General features: G+C 57.0%; 1 long non-coding RNA gene across 6 annotated transcripts in view; it reads right to left on the bottom strand.

The window, feature by feature from the left end:
• Nucleotides 1–20,019, bottom strand: part of LOC129523740 (uncharacterized) — a 243,518-nt gene that overhangs the window by 213,155 nt on the left and 10,344 nt on the right. The window lies entirely within an intron of this gene.

A 20,019-nucleotide genomic window follows, 5' to 3' on the forward strand; every position in this document is an offset into this window, starting at 1 on the left:
CCCTAAAACCCTAACCCTGAGCCCTGGCCCTGAGCCTAAAACCCTATCTCTGGTCCCTGGCCCTGAGCCAAAAACCCTAACCCTGGGCCCTGGCCCTGAGCCTAAAACCTTAACCCTGGGCCCTGGCCCTGAGCCTAAAACCCTAACCCTGGGCCCTGGCCCTGAGCCGAAAACCCTAACCTTGGGCTCGGGCCCTGAGCCTGAAACCCCAAACCTGGGCCCAGGCCCTGAGCCTAAAACCCTAAACCTGGGCCCTGGCCCTGAGCCTAAAACCCTAACCCTGGGCCCTAAACCTAAGAGAACCATAACCCTAGGCCCTGACCCTAAAACAACCCTACCCTGGGCCCTGACCCTAAAACAACCCTAACCCTGGGCCCTGACCCTAAAACAACCCTAACCCTGGGCCCTGACCCTAAAACAACCATAACCCTGGGCCCTGGCCCTGACCCTAAAACAACCCTAACCCTGGGACCTGGCCATGACCCTAAAACAACCATAACCCTGAGCCCTGGCCCTGACCCTAAAACAACCCTAACCCTGGGCCCTGGCCCTGAGCCTAAAACCATAACCCTGGGCCCTGGACCTCAGCCAGAACCCTAACCCTGGGCCCTGAACCTAAAACAACCCTAACTTTGGGCCCTGGCCCTGACCCTTAAACCCTAACCCTGGGCCCTGGCCCTGAGCCTAAAACCCTAACCCTGGGCCCTAAACCTAAGAGAACCATAACCCTAGGCCCTGACCCTAAAACAACCCTAACCCTGGGCCCTGACCCTAAAACAACCCTAACCCTGGGCCCTGACCCTAAAACAACCCTAACCCTGGGCCCTGGCTCTAACCCTAAAACAACCCTAACCCTGGGCCCTGGCCCTGATCCTAAAACAACCCTAACCCTGGGCCCTGGCCCTGAGCTTAAAACCCTAACCCTGGGCCCTGGCCCTGAGCCAAAAACCCTAACCTTGGGCTCTGGCCATAAGCCTGAAACCCCAACCCTAGGCCCTGCCCTGAGCCTAAAACCCTAACCCTGGGCCCTGGCCCTGAGCCTAAAACCCTAACCCTGGGCCCTGGCCCTGACCCTAAAACCCTAACCATGAGCCCTGGCCCTTAACCTAAAACCCTAACCCTGGGCCCTGGCCCTAATCAAAAAACCCCACCTGTGGGCCCTGACCCTAAAACAACCCTAACCCTGGGCCTTGACCCTAAAACAACCTTAACCCTCGGCCGTGACCCTAAAACAACCCTAACCCTGGGCCCTTACCCTAAAAAAACCCGAACTCTGGGCCCTGACCCTAAAACAACCCTAACACTGGGGCCTGACCCTAAAACAACCCTAACCCTGGGCCCTGGCCCTGACCCTAAAACAACCCTAACCCTGGCCTGGCCCTGACCCTAAAACAACCCTAATCCTGGGCCCTGGCCCGGAGCCTAAAACCCTAACCCTGGGCCCTGGACCTGAGCCTAAAACCCTAACCCTGGGCCCTGACCCTAAAACAACCCTAACTTTGGGCCCTGGCCCTGACCCTAAAACACCCCTAGCCCTGGGCCCTGGCCCTGACCCTAAAACAACCCTAACCCTGGGCCCTGGTCCTGACCCTAAAACAACCCTAACCCTGGGCCCTGGCCCTGAGCCTAAAACCCTAACCCTGGGCCCTGGCCCTGTGCCGAAAACCCTAACCTTGGGCTCTGGCCCTGAGCCTGAAACCCCAACCCTAGGCCCTGGCCCTGAGCCTGAAACCCTAACCCTGGGCCCTGGCCCTGACCCTAAAACACCCCTAGCCCTGGGCCCTGGCCCTGACCCTAAAACAACCCTAACCCTGGGCCCTGGCCCTGACCCTAAAACAACCCTAACCCTGGGCCCTGGCCCTGAGCCTAAAACCCTAACCCTGGGCCCTGGCCCTGTGCCAAAAACCCTAACCTTGGGCTCTGGCCCTGAGCCTGAAACCCCAACCCTAGGCCCTGGCCCTGAGCCTAAAACCCTAACCCTGGGCCCTGGCCCTGAGCCTAAAACCCTAACCCCGGGCCCTAACACTAAAACAACCATAACCATGGGCCCTGACCCTAAAACAACTCTAACCCTTGGCCCTGACCCTAAAACAACCCCAACCCTGGGCCCTAACCCTAAAACAACCCTAACCCTGGGCTCTGACCCTAAAACAACCATAACCCTGGGCCCTGGCCCTGACCCTAAAACAACCCTAACCCTCGGCCCTGGACATGACCCTAAAACAACCCTAACCCTGAGCCCTGGACCTGACCCTAAAACAACCCTAAACCTGGGCCCTGGCCCTGAGCCTAACACCCTATCCCTGGGCCCTGGACCTGAGCCTAAAACCCTAACCCTGGGCCCTGACCCTAAAACAACCCTAAACCTGGGCCCTGGCCCTGACCCTAAAACAACCCTAACTCTGGGCCCTGACCCTAAAACAACCCTAACCCTGGGCCCTAACCCTAAAACACCCCAAACCCTGGGCCCTGACCCTAAAACCCTAACCCTGGGCCCTGGCCCTCAGCCTAAAACCCTATCTCTGGTCCCTGGCCCTCAGCCAAAAACCCTAACCTTGGGCCCTGGCCCTGAGCCTAAAACCTTAACCCTGGGCCCTGGCCCAGAGCCTAAAACCCTAACCCTGGGCACTGGCCCTGAGCCGAAAACCCTAACCTTGGGCTCGGGCCCTGAGCCTGAAACCCGAACCCTGGGCCCAGGCCCTGAGCCTAAAACCCTAAACCTGGGCCCTGGCCCTGAGCCTAAAACCCTAACCCTGGGCCCTAAACCTAAGAGAACCATAACCCTAGGCCCTGACCCTAAAACAACCCTAACCCTGGGCCCTGACCCTAAAACAACCCTAACCCTGGGCCCTGACCCTAAAACAACCCTAACTCTGGGCCCTGACCCTAAAACAACCATAACCCTGGGCCCTGGCCCTGACCCTAAAACAACCCTAACCCTGGGACCTGGCCATGACCCTAAAACAACCCTAAACCTGGGCCCTGGCCCTGACTCTAAAACAACCCTAAACCTGGGCCCTGGCCCTGAGCCTAAAACCCGAACCCTGGGCCCTGGACCTGAGCCTAAAACCCTAACCCTGGGCCCTGGCCCTGAGCGTAAAACCCTAACCCTGGGCCCTGGCCCTGAGCCTAAAACCCTAACCCTGGGCCCTGGCCCTGACCCTAAAACCCTAATCCTGGGCCCTGGCCCATACTCTAAAACCCTAACCCTGGGCCCTGGCCCTGATCAAAAAACCCTAACCGTGGGCCCTGACCCTAAAACAACCCTAACCCTGGGCCCTGACCCTAAAAGAACCATAACCCTGGGCCCTGACCCTAAAACAACCCTAACCCTGTTCCCTTACCCTAAAAAAACCCTAACTCTGGGCCCTGACCCTAAAACAACCCTAACACTGGACCCTGACCCTAAAACAACCCTAACCCTGGGCCCTGCCCCTGACCCTAAAACAACCCTAACCCTGGGCCCTGGCCCTGACCCTAAAACAACCCTAACCCTGGGCCCTGGCCCTGAGCCTAAAACCCTAACCCTGGGCCCTGGACCTGAGCCTAAAACCCTAACCCTGGGCCGTGACCCTAAAACAACCCTAACTTTGGGCCCTGGCCCTGACCCTAAAACACCCCTAGCCCTGGGCGCTGGCCCTAAAACAACCCTAACCCTGGGCCCTGACCCTAAAACAACCCTAAACCTGGGCCCTGGCCCTGACCCTAAAACAACCCTAACCCTGGGCCCTGACCCTAAAACAACCCTAACCCTGGGCCCTGACCCTAAAACAACCCTAACCCTGGGCCGGGACCCTAAAACAACCCTAACCCTGGGCCCTGACCCTAAAACAACCCTAACCCTGGGCCCTGTCCCTAAAACAACCCTAACCCTGGGCCCTGACCCTAAAACAACCCTAACCCTGGGCCCTGACCCTAAAACAAACCTAACCCTGGGCCCTGAACCTAAAACAACCGTAACCCAGGGCCCTGACCCTAAAACAACCCTAACCCTGGGCCCTGACCCTAAAACCACCATAACCCTGGGCCCTAGCCCAGACCCTAAAACAACCCTAACCCTGGGACCTGGCCATGACACTAAAACAACCCTAACCCTGAGACCTGGCCATGACCCTAAAACAAACCTAACCCTGGGCCCTGGCCCTGACTCTAAAACAACCCTAAACCTGGGCCCTGGCCCTGAGCCTAAAACCCTAACCTTGGGCTCTGGCCCTGAGCCTGAAACCCCAATCCTGGGCCCTGGCCCTGAGCCTAAAACCCTAACCCTGGTCCCTGGCCCTGAGCCTAAAACCCTAACCCTGGGCCCTAACCCTAAAAGAACCATAACCCTGGGCCCTGGCCCTGAGCCTAAAACCCTAACCCTGGGCCCTAACCCTAAAAGAACCATAACCCTGGGCCCTGACCCTAAAACAACCCTAACCCTGGGCCCTGACCCTAAAACCACCATAACCCTGGGCCCTAGCCCTGACCCTAAAACAACCCTAACCCTGGGACCTGGCCATGACCCTAAAACAACCCTAACCCTGGGCCCTGGCCCTGACTCTAAAACAACCCTAAACCTGGGCCCTGGCCCTGAGACTAAAACCCGAGCCCTGGGCCCTGGACCTGAGCCTAAAACCCTAACCCTGGGCCCTGAACCAAAAACAAACCTAACTTTGGGACCTGGCCCTGACCCTAAAACAACCCTAAGCCTGGGCCCTGGCCCTGACCCTAAAACAATGCAAACCCTGGGCCCTGGCCCTGACCCTATAACAACCCTACCCCTGGGCCCTGACCCTAAAACAACCCTAACCCTGGGCCCTGACCCTAAAACAACACTAACCCTGGGCCCTGACCCTAAAACAACACTAACCCTGGGCCCTGACCCTAAAACAACACTAACCCTGGGCCCTGACCCTAAAACAACACTAAACCTGGGCCCAGACCCTAAAACAACCCTAACTTAGGGCCCCGGGCCCTGACCCTAAAACAACCCTAACCCTGGGCCCCGGGCGCTGACCCTAAAGCCCTAACCCTGGGCGCCGGGCCCTGGTCCTAAAGCCCTAATCCTGGGCCCCGGGCCCTCACCCTAAAGCCCTAACGCTGGGCCCCGGGCCCTGCCACTAAAGCCCTAACCCTGGGCCCCGGGCTCTGCCCCTAAAGCCCTAACCCTGGGCCCCAGGCCCTGGCCCTAAAGCCTTAACCCTGGTGCCCGGGCCCTAGCCCTAAAGCCCTAACCCTGGTCCCCGGGCCCCGGCCCTAAAGCCCTAAACCTGGTCCCCGGGCCCCGGCCCTAAAGCCCTAACCCTGGACTACGGGCCCTGTCCCTAAAGCCCTAACCCTGGGCCACGGGCCCTGGCCCTAAAACCCTAACCCTGGGCCCTGGCCCTGAGCCTAAAACCCTAACCCTGGGCCCTGACCCTAAAATAACCCTAACCCTGGACCCTGACCCTAAAACAACCCTAACCCTGGGCCCTGACCCTAAAGCAACCCTAACCCTGGGCCCTGACCCTAAAACAACCCTAACCATGGGCCCTGACACTAAAACAACCCTAACCCTGGGCCCTAACCCCAAAACAACCCTAACCCTAGGCCCTGTCCCTAAAACAACCCTAACAATGGGCCCTGACCCTAAAACAACCCTAACACTGGGCCTTGGCCCTGACCCTAAAACAACCCTAACCCTGGGCCCTGGCCCTGACCCTAAAACAACCCTAACCCTGGGCTCTGGCCCTGAGCCTAAAACCCTAACCCTGGGCCCTGGACCTGAGCCTAAAACCCTAACCCTGGGCCGTGACCCTAAAACAACCCTAACTTTGGGCCCTGGCCCTGACCCTAAAACACACCTAGCCCTGGGCGCTGGCCCTGACCCTAAAACAACCCTAACCCTGGGCCCTGGCCCTGATCCTAAAACAACCCTAACCCTGGGCCCTGGCCCTGAGCCAAAAACCCTAACCTTGGGCTCTGGCCATAAGCCTGAAACCCCAACCCTAGGCCCTGGCCCTGAGCCTAAAACCCTAACCCTGGGCCCTGGCCCTGAGCCTAAAACCCTAACCCTGGGCCCTGACACTAAAACAAGCATAACCATGGGCCCTGACCCTAAAACAACCCTAACCCTTGGCCCTGACCCTAAAACAACCCCAACCCTGGGCCCTGACCCTAAAACAAGCCTAACCCTTGGCCCTGACCCTAAAACAACCCCAACCCTGGGCCCTGACCCTAAAACAACCCTAACCCTGGGCCCTAACCCCAAAACAACACTAACCCTGGGCCCTGTCCCTAAAACAACCCTAACCCTGGGCCCTGACCCTAAAACAACCCGAACCCTTGGCCCTGACCCTAAATCAACCCCAACCCTGGGCCCTGACCCTAAAACAACCCTAACCCTGGTCCCTAACTCAAAAACAACCATAACCATGGGCCATGCCCCTGACCCTAAAACAACCCTAACCCTGGGCCCTGGCCATGACCCTAAAACAACCCTAACCCTGGGCCCTGGCCCTGACCCCAAAACAACCCTAAACCTGGGCCCTGGCCCTGAGCCTAAAACCCTAACCCTGGGCCCTGGACCTGAGCCTAAAACCCTAACCCTGGGCCCTGACCCTAAAACAACCGTAACTTTGGGCCCTGCCCCTGACCCGAAAACAACGCTAATTCTGGACCCTGGCCCTGACCCTAAAATAACCCTAACCCTGGGCCCCGGGCCCTGAGCCTAAAACCCTAACCCTGGGCCCCGGGCCCTGCCCCTAAAGCCCTAACCCTGGGCTCCGGGCCCTGGTCCTAAAGCCCTAACCCTGGGCTCCGGGCCCTGCCCCTAAAGCCCTAACACTGGGCACCGGGCCCTGCCCCTAAAGCCCTAACCCTGGGCCCCGGGCCCTGGCCCTAAAGCCCTAACCCCCTGGGCCCCGGGCCCTGGCCCTAAAGCCCTAACCCTGGGCCCCGGGCCGAGGCCCTAAAGCCCTAACCCTGGGCCCCGGTCCCTGGCCCTAAAGCCCTAACACTGGGCCCCGGGCCCTGGCCCTAAAGCCCTAAACCTGGGCACCGGGCCCTGGCCCTAAAGCCCTAACCCTGGGCCCCGGGCCCTGGCCCTAAAGCCCTAACCCTGGGCCCCGGGCCCTGGCACTAAAGCCCTAACCCTGGGCCACGGGCCGTGGCCCTAAAGCCCTAACCCTGGGCCCGGGGCCCTGAGCCTAAAACCCTAACCCTGGGCCCTGGCCCTGAGCCTAAAACCCTAACCCTGGGCCCTGGCCCTCAGCCTAAAACCCTAACCCTGGGCCCTGGCCCTCAGCCTAAAACCCTAACCCTGGGCCCTGACCCTGAGCCTAAAACCCTAATCCTGGGCCCTGACCCTGAGCCTAAAACCCTAACCCTAGGCCCAGGCCCTGAGCCTAAAACCTTAACCCTGGGCCCTGACCCTGAACCTAAAACCCTAAACTTGGGCTCTGGCCTAGAGCCTGAAACCCCAACCCTGGGCCCTGGACCTGAGCCTGAAACCCTAACCCTGGGCCCTGACCCTAAAACAACCCAAACCCTGGGCCCTGCCCCTAAAACAACCCTAACCATGGGCCCTGACCCTAAAACAACCCTAACCCTGGGCCCTGACCCTAAAACAACCCTAACCCTGGGCCCTGACGCTAAAACAACCCTAACCCTGGGCCCTGACCCTAAAACAACCCAAACCCTTGGCCCTGACCCTAAAACAACCCTAACCCTGGGCCCTGGCCATAAAACAACCCTAACCCGGGGCCCTGACCCTAAAATAACTCTAACCCTGGGCCCTGACCCTAAAACAACCCTAAGCCTGGACCCTGACCCTAAAACAACCCTAACCCTGGGCCCCAGGCCCTGACCCTAAAGCCCTAACCCTGGGCCCCGGGCCCTGGTCCTAAAGCCCTAACCCTGGGCCCCGGGCCCTGACCCAAAAGCCCTAACCCTGGGCCCCGGGCCCTGCCACTAAAGCCCTAACCCTGGGCCCCGGGCCCTGGCCCTAAAGCCCTAACCCTGGGCCCCGGGCCCTGGCCCAAAAGCCCTAAACCTGGTCCCCGGGCCTTGGCCCTAACGCCCTAACCCTGGGCCGCGGGCCCTGGCCCTAAAGCCCTCACCCTGGGCCCCGGGCCATGGCCCTAAAGCCCTAAACCGGGTCCCCGGGCCTTGGCCCTAACGCCCTAACCCTGGGCCCCGGGCCCTGGCCCTAAAGCCCTAACCCTGGGCCACGGGCCCTGGTCCTAAAACCCTAACCCTGGGCCCAGGGCCCTGAGCCTAAAACCCTAACCCTGGGCCCTGGACCTGAGCCTAAAACCCTAACCCTGGGCCGTGACCCTAAAACAACCCTAACTTTGGGCCCTGGCCCTGACCCTAAAACACCCCTAGCCCTGGGCGCTGGCCCTGACCCTAAAACAACCCTAACCCTGGGCCCAGGCCCTGAGCTTAAAACCCTAACCCTGGGCCCTGGCCCTGAGCCAAAAACCCTAACCTTGGGCTCTGGCCATAAGCCTGAAACCCCAACCCTAGGCCCTGGCCCTGAGCCTAAAACCCTAACCCTGGGCCCTTGCCCTGAGCCTAAAACCCTAACCCTGGGCCCTAACACTAAAACAAGCATAACCATGGGCCCTGACCCTAAAACAACCCTAACCCTTGGCCCTGACCCTAAAACAACCCCAACCCTGGGCCCAGTCCCTAAAACAACCCTAACAATGGGCCCTGACCCTAAAACAACCCTAACACTGGGCCCTGGCCCTGACCCTAAAACAACCCTAACCCTGGGCCCTGGCCCTGACCCTAAAATAACCCTAATCCTGGGCCCCGGGCCCTGAGCCTAAAACCCTAACCCTGGGCCCCGAGCCGTGCCCCTAAAGCCCTAACCCTGGGCCCCGGGCCCTGGTCCTAAAGCCCTAACCCTGGGCCCCGGGCCCTGCCCCTAAAGCCCTAACACTGGGCCCCGGGCCCTGGCCATAAAGCCCTAACCCCCTGGGCCCCGGGCCCTGGCCCTAAAGCCCTAACCCTGGGCCACGGGCCGTGGCCCTAAAGCCCTAACCCTGGGCCCGGGGCCCTGAGCCAAAAACCCTAACCCTGGGCCCTGGCTCTGAGCCTAAAACCCTAACCCTGGGCCCTGGCCCTCAGCCTAAAACCCTAACCCTGGGCCCTGGCCCTCAGCCTAAAACCCAAACCCTGGGCCCTCACCCTGAGCCTAAAACCCTAATCCTGGGCCCTGACCCTGAGCCTAAAACCCTAACCCTAGGCCCTGGCCCTGAGCCTAAAACCTTAACCCTGGGCCCTGACCCTGAACCTAAAACCCTAAACTTGGGCTCTGGCCTAGAGCCTGAAACCCCAACCCTGGGCCCTGGACCTGAGCCTGAAACCCTAACCCTGGGCCCAGGGCCCTGAGCCTAAAACCCTAACCCTGGGCCCTGGACCTGAGCCTAAAACCCTAACCCTGGGCCGTGACCCTAAAACAACCCTAACTTTGGGCCCTGGCCCTGACCCTAAAACACCCCTAGCCCTGGGCGCTGGCCCTGACCCTAAAACAACCCTAACCCTGGGCCCTGGCCCTGACCCTAAAACAACCCTAACCCTGGGCCCTGGCCCTGAGCTTAAAACCCTAACCCTGGGCCCTGGCCCTGAGCCAAAAACCCTAACCTTGGGCTCTGGCCATAAGCCTGAAACCCCAACCCTAGGCCCTGGCCCTGAGCCTAAAACCCTAACCCTGGGCCCTGGCCCTGAGCCTAAAACCCTAACCCTGGGCCCTAACACTAAAACAAGCATAACCATGGGCCCTGACCCTAAAACAACCCTAACCCTTGGCCCTGACCCTAAAACAACCAAAACCCTGGGCCCTGACCCTAAAACAACCCTAACCCTGGGCTCTGACCCTAAAACAACCATAACCCTGGGCCCTGACCCTGACCCTAAAACAACCCTAACCCTGAGCCCTGGACCTGACCCTAAAACAACCCTAAACCTGGGCCCTGGCCCTGAGACTAAAACCCTATCCCTGGGCCCTGGCCCTGAGCCTAAAACCCTAACCCTGGGCCCTGACCCTAAAACAACCCTAAACCTGCGCCCTGGCCCTGACCCTAAAACAACCCTAACCCTGGGCCCTGACCCTAAAACAACCCCAACCCTGGGCCCTGGCCCTGACCCTAAAACAACCCTAAACCTGGGCCCTGACCCTAAAACAACCCTAAACCTGGACCCTGACCCTAAAACAACCCTAACCCTGGGCCCTGACCCTAAAGCAACCCTAACCCTGGGCCCTGACCCTAAAACAACCCTAACCATGGGCCCTGACCCTAAAGCAACCCTAACCCTGGGCCCTGACCCTAAAACAACCCGAACCCTTGGCCCTGACCCTAAATCAACCCCAACCCTGGGCCCTGACCCTAAAACAACCCTAACCCTAGTCCCTGACCCTAAAACAACTATAACCCTGGGCCCTGGCCCTGACCCTAAAACAACCCTAACCCTGGGCCCTGGCCATGACCCTAAAACAACCCTAACCCTGGGCTCTGGCCCTGACCCTAAAACAACGCTAACCCTGGGCCCTGGCCCTGACCCTAAAACAACCCTAACCCTGGGCCCTGGCCCAGAGCCTAAAACCCTAACGCTGGGCCCTGGACCTGAGCCTAAAACCCTAACCCTGGGCCCTGACCCTAAAACAACCCTAAATTTGGGCCCTGGCCCTGACCTTAAAACAACATTAACCCTGGGCCCCGGCCCTGACCCTTAAACAACCCTAAACCTGGGCCCTGGCACTGACCCTAAAACAACCCTAACCCTGGGCCCTGACCCTAAAACAACCCTAACCCTGGGCCCTGACCCTAAAACAACCCTAACCCTGGGCCCTGACCCTAAAACAACCCTAACCCTGGGCCCTGACCCTAAAACAACCCTAACCCTGGGCCCTGGCCCTGAGCCTAAAACCCTAACCCTGTGCCCTGGCCGTGAGCCTAAAACCCTAACCCTGGGCCCTTACCCTAAAAGAACCATAACCCTGGGCCCTGACCCTAAAACAACCCTAACCCTGGGCCCTGACCCTAAAACAACCCTAACCCTGGGCCCTGACCCTAAAACAAACCTAACCCTGGGCCCTGACCCTAAAACAACCATAACCCTGGGCCCTGGCCCTGACCCTAAAAGAACCCTAACCCTGGGACCTGGCCATGACCCTAAAACGACCCTAACCCTGGGCCCTGGCCCTGACTCTAAAACAACCCTAAACCTGGGCCCTGACCCTGAACCTAAAACCCTAAACTTGGGCTCTGGCCTAGAGCCTGAAACCCCAACCCTGGGCCCTGGACCTGAGCCTGAAACCCTAACCATGGGCCCTGACCCTAAAACAACCCTAACCCTGGGCCCTGCCCCTAAAACAACCCTAACCATGGGCCCTGACCCTAAAACAACCCTAACCCTGGGCCCTGACCCTAAAACAACCCTAACCCTGGGCCCTGACGCTAAAACAACCCTAACCCTGGGCCCTGACCCTAAAACAACCCAAACCCTTGGCCCTGACCCTAAAACAACCCTAACCCTGGGCCCTGGCCATAAAACAACCCTAACCCGGGGCCCTGACCCTAAAATAACTCTAACCCTGGGCCCTGACCCTAAAACAACCCTAACCCTGGACCCTGACCCTAAAACAACCCTAACCCTGGGCCCCAGGCCCTGACCCTAAAGCCCTAACCCTGGGCCCCGGGCCCTGGTCCTAAAGCCCTAACCCTGGGCCCCGGGCCCTGACCCTAAAGCCCTAACCCTGGGCCCCGGGCCCTGCCACTAAAGCCCTAACCCTGGGCCCCGGGCCCTGGCCCTAAAGCCCTAACCCTGGGCCCCGGGCCCTGGCCCAAAAGCCCTAAACCTGGTCCCCGGGCCTTGGCCCTAACGCCCTAACCCTGGGCCGCGGGCCCTGGCCCTAAAGCCCTCACCCTGGGCCCCGGGCCATGGCCCTAAAGCCCTAAACCGGGTCCCCGGGCCTTGGCCCTAACGCCCTAACCCTGGGCCCCGGGCCCTGGCCCTAAAGCCCTAACCCTGGGCCACGGGCCCTGGTCCTAAAACCCTAACCCTGGGCCCAGGGCCCTGAGCCTAAAACCCTAACCCTGGGCCCTGGACCTGAGCCTAAAACCCTAACCCTGGGCCGTGACCCTAAAACAACCCTAACTTTGGCCCTGGCCCTGACCCTAAAACACCCCTAGCCCTGGGCGCTGGCCCTGACCCTAAAACAACCCTAACCCTGGGCCCTGGCCCTGACCCTAAAACAACCCTAACCCTGGGCCCTGGCCCTGAGCTTAAAACCCTAACCCTGGGCCCTGGCCCTGAGCCAAAAACCCTAACCTTGGGCTCTGGCCATAAGCCTGAAACCCCAACCCTAGGCCCTGGCCCTGAGCCTAAAACCCTAACCCTGGGCCCTGGCCCTGAGCCTAAAACCCTAACCCTGGGCCCTAACACTAAAACAAGCATAACCATGGGCCCTGACCCTAAAACAACCCTAACCCTTGGCCCTGACCCTAAAACAACCCCAACCCTGGGCCCTGACCCTAAAACAACCCTAACCCTGGGCTCTGACCCTAAAACAACCATAACCCTGGGCCCTGACCCTGACCCTAAAACAACCCTAACCCTGAGCCCTGGACCTGACCCTAAAACAACCCTAAACCTGGGCCCTGGCCCTGAGCCTAAAACCCTATCCCTGGGCCCTGGCCCTGAGCCTAAAACCCTAACCCTGGGCCCTGACCCTAAAACAACCCTAAACCTGCGCCCTGGCCCTGACCCTAAAACAACCCTAACCCTGGGCCCTGACCCTAAAACAACCCCAACCCTGGGCCCTGGCCCTGACCCTAAAACAACCCTAAACCTGGGCCCTGACCCTAAAACAACCCTAAACCTGGACCCTGACCCTAAAACAACCCTAACCCTGGGCCCTGACCCTAAAGCAACCCTAACCCTGGGCCCTGACCCTAAAACAACCCTAACCATGGGCCCTGACCCTAAAACAACCCTAACCCTGGGCCCTGACCCTAAAACAACCCTAACACTGGGCCCTGACCCCAAAACAACCCTAACCCTGGGCCCTGTCCCTAAAACAACCCTAACCCTGGGCCCTGACCCTAAAACAACCCGAACCCTTGGCCCTGACCCTAAATCAACCCCAACCCTGGGCCCTGACACTAAAACAACCCTAACCCTAGTCCCTGACCCTAAAACAACTATAACCCTGGGCCCTGGCCCTGACCCTAAAACAACCCTAACCCTGGGCCCTGGCCATGACCCTAAAACAACCCTAACCCTGGGCTCTGGCCCTGACCCTAAAACAACGCTAACCCTGGGCCCTGGCCCTGACCCTAAAACAACCCTAACCCTGGGCCCTGGCCCAGAGCCTAAAACCCTAACGCTGGGCCCTGGACCTGAGCCTAAAACCCTAACCCTGGGCCCTGACCCTAAAACAACCCTAAATTTGGGCCCTGGCCCTGACCTTAAAACAACATTAACCCTGGGCCCCGGCCCTGACCCTTAAACAACCCTAAACCTGGGCCCTGGCACTGACCCTAAAACAACCCTAACCCTGGGCCCTGACCCTAAAACAACCCTAACCCTGGGCCCTGACCCTAAAACAACCCTAACCCTGGGCCCTGACCCTAAAACAACCCTAACCCTGGGCCCTGACCCTAAAACAACCCTAACCCTGGGCCCTGGACCTGAGCCTAAAACCCTAACCCTGTGCCCTGGCCGTGAGCCTAAAACCCTAACCCTGGGCCCTTACCCTAAAAGAACCATAACCCTGGGCCCTGACCCTAAAACAACCCTAACCCTGGGCCCTGACCCTAAAACAACCCTAACCTTGGGCCCTGACCCTAAAACAAACCTAACCCTGGGCCCTGACCCTAAAACAACCATAACCCTGGGCCCTGGCCCTGACCCTAAAAGAACCCTAACCCTGGGACCTGGCCATGACCCTAAAACGACCCTAACCCTGGGCCCTGGCCCTGACTCTAAAACAACCCTAAACCTGGGCCCTGACCCTGAACCTAAAACCCTAAACTTGGGCTCTGGCCTAGAGCCTGAAACCCCAACCCTGGGCCCTGGACCTGAGCCTGAAACCCTAACCCTGGGCCCTGACCCTAAAACAACCCTAACCCTGGGCCCTGCTCCTAAAACAACCCTAACCATGGGCCCTGACCCTAAAACAACCCTAACCCTGGGCCCTGACCCTAAAACAACCCTAACCCTGGGCCCTGACGCTAAAACAACCCTAACCCTGGGCCCTGACCCTAAAACAACCCAAACCCTTGGCCCTGACCCTAAAACAACCCTAACCCTGGGCCCTGGCCATAAAACAACCCTAACCCGGGGCCCTGACCCTAAAATAACTCTAACCCTGGGCCCTGACCCTAAAACAACCCTAACCCTGGACCCTGACCCTAAAACAACCCTAACCCTGGGCCCCAGGCCCTGACCCTAAAGCCCTAACCCTGGGCCCCGGGCCCTGGTCCTAAAGCCCTAACCCTGGGCCCCGGGCCCTGACCCTAAAGCCCTAACCCTGGGCCCCGGGCCCTGCCACTAAAGCCCTAATCCTGGGCCCCGGGCCCTGGCCCTAAAGCCCTAACCCTGGGCCCCGGGCCCTGGCCCAAAAGCCCTAAACCTGGTCCCCGGGCCTTGGCCCTAACGCCCTAACCCTGGGACGCGGGCCCTGGCCCTAAAGCCCTCACCCTGGGCCCCGGGCCATGGCCCTAAAGCCCTAAACCGGGTCCCCGGGCCTTGGCCCTAACGCCCTAACCCTGGGCCCCGGGCCCTGGCCCTAAAGCCCTAACCCTGGGCCACGGGCCCTGGTCCTAAAACCCTAACCCTGGGCCCAGGGCCCTGAGCCTAAAACCCTAACCCTGGGCCCTGGACCTGAGCCTAAAACCCTAACCCTGGGCCGTGACCCTAAAACAACCCTAACTTTGGGCCCTGGCCCTGACCCTAAAACACCCCTAGCCCTGGGCGCTGGCCCTGACCCTACAACAACCCTAACCCTGGGCCCTGGCCCTGACCCTAAAACAACCCTAACCCTGGGCCCTGGCCCTGAGCTTAAAACCCTAACCCTGGGCCCTGGCCCTGAGCCAAAAACCCTAACCTTGGGCTCTGGCCATAAGCCTGAAACCCCAACCCTAGGCCCTGGCCCTGAGCCTAAAACCCTAACCCTGGGCCCTGGCCCTGAGCCTAAAACCCTAACCCTGGGCCCTAACACTAAAACAAGCATAACCATGGGCCCTGACCCTAAAACAACCCTAACCCTTGGCCCTGACCCTAAAACAACCCCAACCCTGGGCCCTGACCCTAAAACAACCCTAACCCTGGGCTCTGACCCTAAAACAACCATAACCCTGGGCCCTGACCCTGACCCTAAAACAACCCTAACCCTGAGCCCTGGACCTGACCCTAAAACAACCCTAAACCTGGGCCCTGGCCCTGAGCCTAAAACCCTATCCCTGGGCCCTGGCCCTGAGCCTAAAACCCTAACCCTGGGCCCTGACCCTAAAACAACCCTAAACCTGGGCCCTGGCCCTGACCCTAAAACAACCCTAACCCTGGGCCCTGACCCTAAAACAACCCCAACCCTGGGCCCTGGCCCTGACCCTAAAACAACCCTAAACCTGGGCCCTGACCCTAAAACAACCCTAAACCTGGACCCTGACCCTAAAACAACCCTAACCCTGGGCCCTGACCCTAAAGCAACCCTAACCCTGGGCCCTGACCCTAAAACAACCCTAACCATGGGCCCTGACCCTAAAACAACCCTAACCCTGGGCCCTGACCCTAAAACAACCCTAACCCTGGGCCCTGACCCCAAAACAACCCTAACCCTGGGCCCTGTCCCTAAAACAACCCTAACCCTGGGCCCTGACCCTAAAACAACCCGAACCCTTGGCCCTGACCCTAAATCAACCCCAACCCTGGGCCCTGACCCTAAAACAACCCTAACCCTAGTCCCTGACCCTAAAACAACTATAACCCTGGGCCCTGGCCCTGACCCTAAAACAACCCTAACCCTGGGCCCTGGCCATGACCCTAAAACAACCCTAACCCTGGGCTCTGGCCCTGACCCTAAAACAACGCTAACCCTGGGCCCTGGCCCTGACCCTAAAACAACCCTAACCCTGGGCCCTGGCCCAGAGCCTAAAACCCTAACGCTGGGCCCTGGACCTGAGCCTAAAACCCTAACCCTGGGCCCTGACCCTAAAACAACCCTAAATTTGGGCCCTGGCCCTGACCTTAAAACAACATTAACCCTGGGCCCCGGCCCTGACCCTTAAACAACCCTAAACCTGGGCCCTGGCACTGACCCTAAAACAACCCTAACCCTGGGCCCTGACCCTAAAACAACCCTAACCCTGGGCCCTGACCCTAAAACAACCCTAACCCTGGGCCCTGACCCTAAAACAACCCTAACCCTGGGCCCTGACCCTAAAACAACCCTAACCCTGGGCCCTGGCCCTGAGCCTAAAACCCTAACCCTACGCCCTGGCCGTGAGCCTAAAACCCTAACCCTGGGCCCTAACCCTAAAAGAACCATAACCCTGGGCCCTGACCCTAAAACAACCCTAACCCTGGGCCCTGACCCTAAAACAACCCTAACCCTGGGCCCTGACCCTAAAACAAACCTAACCCTGGGCCCTGACCCTAAAACAACCATAACCCTGGGCCCTGGCCCTGACCCGAAAAGAACCCTAACCCTGGGACCTGGCCATGACCCTAAAACGACCCTAACCCTGGGCCCTGGCCCTGACTCTAAAACAACCCTAAACCTGGGCCCTGGCCCTGAGCCTAAAACCCTAACCCTGGGCCCTGAACCTAAAACAACCCTAACTTTGGGCCCTGGCCCTGACCCTAAAACAACCCTAACCCTGGGCCCTGGCCCTGACCCTAAAACAACGCTAACCCTGGGCCCTGGCACTGACCCTATAACAACCCTAACCCTGGGCCCTGACCCTAAAACAACCCTAACCCTGGGCCCTGACCCTAAAACAACCCTAGGCAGCCTAGGCAGGAGGATCGCTTGAGGCCAGGAGTTGGAGACCAATCAGTGTTAAATAGTGAGACTCTGTGTCTACCAAAAAAAAGAGACATTAGCCAGGTGTGGTAGTGGTGCACACCCGTAGTTCCAGCTACCTGGGAGTCTGGGGTGGGAGAAATCCCTTGAGCCTGGGAAGTCTACACTACAGTGAGCCAAGATTGTGCCACTGCACTCCAGCCTGGGCGACAGAGTGAGACCCTGTCTTAGAAAGAAAAAAGAAAAGAAAGTGTTAATCCCCCTATGGGAATCTCCTCTTCTCCTGCTCTCTCTGGAACCTCACTTGTCGGTTCTTCCTCCCACTCTCCTGTATCTTTAACCTATCCCCCACTTTTAGCTCCTTCCCATCATCATTTAAATTACTCAAACTTCTTCTGTTTTAAAAACCTCTCCCTAAACTCAGGGAGAGGTCTCCTGCACACCCATTGAGCCATCTGCTCTCCCTGGTGCCTTCTCCACAGCAGCCAGAGCCATGTCTCTAATCCATGAATCTCATCAGGTTACTCCCCCAATGCATTAGTATTGGAAGCGATGGTGCGGATTAGAACAGTGTTAAGGCACGGTGTGGATTTTATTACATTAGTATTGGAAGCAATGGTGCAGATTAGATCAGTGTTAGGGCATGGTGTGGATATTATTACATTAGTACTGGAGGCGATGGTGTGGATTAGATCAGTGTTAGGGCATGCTCTGGATATTATTACATTAGTATTGGAAGCGACGGTGTGGATTAGATCAGTGATAGGCCATGGTGTGGATATTATTACATTACTATTGGAAGCGATGGTGTGGATTAGATCAGTGTTAGGGCATGGTGTGGATATTATTACATTAGTACTGGAAGCGATGGTGTGGATTAGATCAGTGTTAAGGCATCGTGTGGATATTACTACATTAGTATTGGAGGCGATGGTGTGGACTAGATCAGTGATAGGGCATGGTGTGGATATTATTACATTAGTATTGGAAGTGATGGTGTGGATTAGATCAGTGTTAAGGCATGGTTTGGATATTATTACATTAGTACTGGAGGCGACGGTGTGGATTAGATCACTGATAGGGCATGGTGGGGATATTATTACATTAGTATTGGAAGCGATGGTGTGGATTAGATCAGTGATAGGGCATGGTGCGGATATTATTACATTAGTATTGGAAGCGATGGTGCAGATTAGATCAGTGATAGGGCATGGTGTGGATATTATTACATTAGTAGTGGAAGCGATGGTGTGGACTAGATCAGTGATAGGGCATGGAGTGGATATTATTACATTGGTATCGGAGGCGATGGTGTGGATTAGAGCAGTGATAGGGCATGGTGTGGATATTATTACATTAGTATTGTAAGCGATGGTGAGGACTAGATCAGTGATAGGGCATGGTGTGGATATTACTACATTACTATTGGAAGCGATGCTGTGGATTAGATCAGTGACAGGGCATGGTGTGGATATTATTACACTAGTATTGGAAGCGATGGTGTGGATTAGATCACTGTTAAGGCATGGTGTGGATATAATTATATTAGTACTGGAGGCGATGGTGTGGACTAGATCAGTGATAGGGCATGGTGTGGATATTATTACATCAATATTGCAACCGTTGTTGTGGATTAGAACAGTGTTAGGCCATGATGTGGATAGTATTACATTATTATTGGAAGCGATGGTGTGGATTGGACCAGTGATAGGGCATGGTGTGGATATTACTACATTAGTATTGGAGGTGATGGTGTGGATTAGATCACCGATAGGGCATGGTGTGGATATTATTACATTAGTATTGGAGGCGATGGTGTGGATTAGGTCAGTGACAGAGCATGGTTTGGATATTATTACATTAGTATTGGAGGCGATGGTGTGGATTAGATCACTCATAGGGCATGGTGTGGATATTATTTCATTAGTACTGGAGGCGACGGTGTGGATTAGATCACTGATAGGGCATGGTGTGGATATTACTACATTAGTATTGGAAGTGATGGTGTGGATTAGATCAGTGTTAAGGCATGGTGCGGATATTATTACATTAGTACTGGAAGCGATGGTGTGGATTACATCAGTGGTAGGGCATGGTATGGATATTATTACATTAGTATTGGAAGCGATGTTGTGGATTAGATCAGTGACAGGGCATGGTGTGGATATTATTACATTAGTATTGGAAGCGATGGTATGGATTAGATCACAGTTAAGGCATGGTGTGGATATTATTACATTAGTACTGGAGGTGATGGTGTGGACTAGATCAGTGATAGGGCATGGTGTGGATATTATTACATTAGTATTGGAAGCGATGTTGTGGATTAGATCAGTGACAGGGCATGGTGTGGATATTATTACATTAGTATTGGAAGCGATGTTGTGGATTAGATCAGTGACAGGGCATGGTGTGGATATTATTACATTAGTATTGGAAGCGATGGTGTGGATTAGATCACAGTTAAGGCATGGTGTGGATATTATTACATTAGTACTGGAGGTGATGGTGTGGACTAGGTCAGTGATAGGGCATGGTGTGGATATTATTACATTAATATTGAAAGCATTGTTGTGGACTAGAACAGTGTTGGAGCATGGTGTGGACAGTATTACATTACTATTGGAAGCGATGGTGTGGACTACATCAGTGATAGGGCATGGTGTGGATATTATTACATTAGTATTGGCAGTGATGGTGTGGATTAGATCAGTGATAGGGCATGGTGTGGATATTACTACATTAGTACTGGAAGCGATGGTGTGGATTAGATCAGTGATAGGGCATGGTGTGGATATTATTACATTAGTATTGTAAGCGACGGTTTGGACTACATCAGTGATAGGGCATGGTGTGGATATTACTACATTAGTATTGGAAGCGATGGTGTGGACTAGATCAGTGTTAGGGCATGGTGTGGATATTATATGGGTGTTAGGGCACGGTGTGGATATCATAGTAATGTAGGGCCCAGTGTGATTATTATGTTAGAGGCCACTGTAAGAATATATACTAGCAGC

This window comes from Gorilla gorilla, chromosome 6 (assembly GCF_029281585.2).
Source record: "Gorilla gorilla gorilla isolate KB3781 chromosome 6, NHGRI_mGorGor1-v2.1_pri, whole genome shotgun sequence".
NCBI classification, from domain to species: Eukaryota; Metazoa; Chordata; class Mammalia; order Primates; family Hominidae; genus Gorilla; species Gorilla gorilla.